Consider the following 4,117-nt stretch of genomic DNA (forward strand, 5'->3'; position numbering starts at 1 on the left):
TATCTGGACTAATATATAGATTCTTCTACTTCTCTCCAACCCACACATTTTTTTTCATACAATTATTCTGCTACTGATGTAAACTATTTTTAAGTTAAATCTGTTCACAAACTACCCCAGTTTATAATCATTAAACAACTTTCCATCATCTGAAGTTTAATTTCCAAAGCATGTCCCATGAAATACCGGTCACTGCTCTACAACAAAAAAAGTAAACTCAAAACAAAGCAGGTTTCCATTGTCTAATAAATTTGGAAATGCTGTAGATTTATCTCTTTTAAAAATTGGTATGTCAAAAGCATTGAAAAACTGAGCCATACAGAAACCTACTTAATTCTGTTTGGTGTAAGTTTCTTATGACCAGGTCTACATACACATGTTTAGCTTATTTTTGTGTTGCCTCACCATTGTGTTTTTGACTATACTTTCTGTATCTCTTTATCCCCATAACCTATAATGCCTGGTATACACTATTCCCAATAAATGTGTGGTGACAGAATGGGTGAATGGATTAATGAATGATACACTGCTTGACAGACTGTCATCTTGTTTTACTTTAGATAATGGGGCAGAAAAGCTCTACAGCCTAACTTTGCTTAAAAGAACAGTCCATGCAGAGATACAATAGCAAGTGTCCGTGGCTTTCTGTTCTGTTTTCATTATACCCAAGGGAATAGTGACTCTTCACACCTGAGGTTTCTAGTAGTGAAGGGATTCAGAAGCCATGAGAAGGTCATATTTGGAGCCTTTCCATTGTAGAAAAAGAGGGAGATAGCAATTTAAGCTTTGGTCTTGAAAACTTTACTCTCTGGAGAATTTGCCTCTGCTGACTCCTCCTCCTTTTTTTAATGCAAAGATGTGAATTCCTCATTTGAGAAGACTTCATATTTCACAGTATTCAGAATAATTCCTTAAGCTCAAGGGATTTTTTTCTTTTAATTTTTCATATAGCTGTTTGGCTCTTTTAAGATTACTTATCCCTTGTGGGATAAAAATGGCAAAGATGACTATGGGTCAGTGAGAATCTGTAGAACAGACCTTCATAGAAAGAGGTCTCTGAAGTCTGGGCAAGGTTGTTCCAAATTTCTTTTTATAATACTCATTTGTTAGTTGGTTGCTTAACTAATATAATAGGGCCCAGGTATTGAGACTCTTAACACAAATAAGTTGTGTTTATTTTTCCCATTATTCCCATTATTATAATATTCACTTTTTAAAGCTTTGGGGAATAGAACATACACTAGATGCCATAGGAAGTAAAACTGAGTGCTACTGAGGCTTCAAGGAGACCATATGGAGAACATTGTCTCCATATAAGGAAACAATGATTCTGATAAACAGGAGATAAGACATTCGACATAAGCTTCAAACACTGATGAAAAACAAACGCTAAAAAATAAAGGACTTCCCTGGTGGTGCAGTGGTTGGGAGTCCGCCTGCCGATGCTGGGGGCATGGATTCGTGCCCCGGTCCGGGAGGATCCCACGTGCCGTGGAGCAGCTGGGCCCGTGGGCCGTGGCCGCTGGGCCTAGCGCGTCTGGAGCCTGTGCTCCGTGGCAGGAGAAGCCACAGCGTGAGAGGCCCACGTACCGCAAAAAATTAATTAATTAATTAAAATTTATGAATAAACTGCCAAAGTCTAGAACAGCAGAATAGCTAAATTGGGTCAGGGCGGAGCCTGAGTTGGCTATTAAATATATTTGCTAGGCATTGACAGTAAAAGGAGGACTGATTACATGAGTTATAAGAGAACTGTAATATGATTATTGAATGAAGACTTTTTCAATATATGATGAATACCCACCTAACATGACCATGATGATTAGAGCAGAAAATACTCCTTGAGAACTGGAGTGAGAGAAGCCTATAACGTTGTTGTCCTTGTTGTTGTTTTAAGTAAATTAATATTTAGTACAAATGATTTTTTATAAAAGAAGGTTATTCTTGGAGAAAAAAAAATGACTCATTTTCACCCTTGACTCAATGATTCTTTGCTTATTTGTCTGTTTCCCTCATATTCAGGGTTACAAATATAGATTTTAAAGGAATACTACTACTAATAGTAATAATATTTATATTACAAATATTATTTATACTTTGATTTCAGACAAGACGATCCCAGAGTTAGTGATTTTTCGAATGGCCCAACTCAGTGTAGAAATTTCTTTTTAAATAACAAATACCACCACTATATCTTACTCTCTCCACAATGTGTCACTCATTGCCTAAGTACCTCACAGATGCTTCTATTCCTTATGATAATCCTCTATGGGAGGTATTATGAGTCAGCCTCATTTATAACAAACCTAAAACTCAAAGTGATTAAGTGACTTTCACAATGTCATAGAACTAGTATGTTTCAGTCTTGCTAAAAGTCAGTGTTCTGCTTTCTAACCAAGATGTCTACATTTTTACACTGAGAGATTATCATCCTACCTCTACCTATATATTTCCAGGACTAGGAAACTTCCTGTGTACTTAGTCTGATTAATTGTCAGATAGTCTGATCAGCAGTTTCTTTATTGCTAATTAAAATTTCAGCTTCACGTCAGTTAGATTCAATGGGTTTTTCCAAAGATTCCCCCTTCCATAGACAGTCTGTCATTCTCTGAGGAGAATTAAAGCACTACAGTATTAAATACACTAAGTAAGAAGGTAACTGTTTTTGTTTGCGTTGTGGACTTGAGCCAGGCCATAATGTGTCATGGCCCTAACCCACTGGCTCTTCAGTCATAGGTATATGACAGTACTGTGTCACAACGTGAAAACTCTGGCGAGTTCAACCCCACATGTTGCTCTCATACTTAGCATATTTTTATGGGCTAATTAAGGGCCAATTAGGTCCTTGAGCTTGCAAGTGATTTTAATAGGTCATTTCATCAGACATCCCATCTGATTCTTGAGAAGTTTCTAGAAATGCCTTACAAGTGAATGTAAATATCTACACTATAGAATGTACACACAGGGCTGGAAACCCTGATTCTGACTACCCTGTGTTGGACTGGGAAGAGAGGGAATTTAATACATATACCCAAACCATATGGTATTGATTTTCTAATTTTATATGTTAACAGAGTCAAAACAAATTGATGCAAGTTGCACGTCTCGGTAGGGTTTATGCAAGTGTTTGAACCTAGATCTAACTGGCTCTTTCTTGTACAACACATTATCTAACAAAACAAAACATAAGCAAATCATTTTGCTGATTACTTCTGTCACACAGACTCCAAATGAGGGAAGGCTTTTGTTTTTTAAGTTGTTGGTTTTGTTTTTTATCTCTATGTATCGGTAAGCTGGAATGAATCAGTGGCTGACTAATGCCTGAGTGTCTCCAGAGAACTCTGAATGTTTGACTGATAAAGTCAACATATAATAGATGGGTTTAGAAATATAAATAGCCTTGTAAAGGAGAATGAATTGTTCCTAAGCTAGAACAAGACTTGACTCATTGGTATTAGCTAAGCTAAAGAAGAAGAAAAAAAAAAAAGTGTCAAGAGAAAATAAGTTGTCAGCAATGGCAGCTCAGAAAAATGCAAAGAGAGGAAAACCAATGTTAGTGGTGTGTATCTGGACAGTGTCCAAGGAAAGAAAAATTGAACCTGGATCATGTGAGTCTTGTCTCGGGGAAACTCAGTGCTCCTCTGCAGTCCAAGACCCTCTTGTTAGATATAGCCCTTCCTAGTATAGCCCTTGACCACTAAGAGTGGTCAAGTTTGAAGACTGATTTGACCAGATTTTCTAGGAGATAGAGTTTGGTTTAAGAATAAGTCTTTATCAGAGTAAATGCCTCTTCTATACTTCTTTGAAATAACTTTCTTCGTAAAAAGCTAGCAAGACAGTCCTGGGTCATGGGACTACTGATTTACCTCAATGGGCACCGAAGTCCAGCAATCTCTAGGCTTTAGGAAAAACTGTCTCCTTCACTATGGATAGTATATCCAAAATTATCTGTACCTTGAAATTGAAGTAATATGACCTGAGATTTAGTAGAGATTTAATTAAAAGGCCAGAATAGACCACTCTACCTACTTGGATGCTAGGCTCTACATTGCTGCTAGCCTATTACATTAACTAGGGTGACAAGATTATGGTGACAAATAAACCTATAGCTGTTGTT

This window comes from Neophocaena asiaeorientalis, unplaced genomic scaffold (assembly GCF_003031525.2).
Source record: "Neophocaena asiaeorientalis asiaeorientalis breed wild unplaced genomic scaffold, Neophocaena_asiaeorientalis_V1.1 scaffold705, whole genome shotgun sequence".
NCBI classification, from domain to species: domain Eukaryota; kingdom Metazoa; phylum Chordata; class Mammalia; order Artiodactyla; family Phocoenidae; genus Neophocaena; species Neophocaena asiaeorientalis.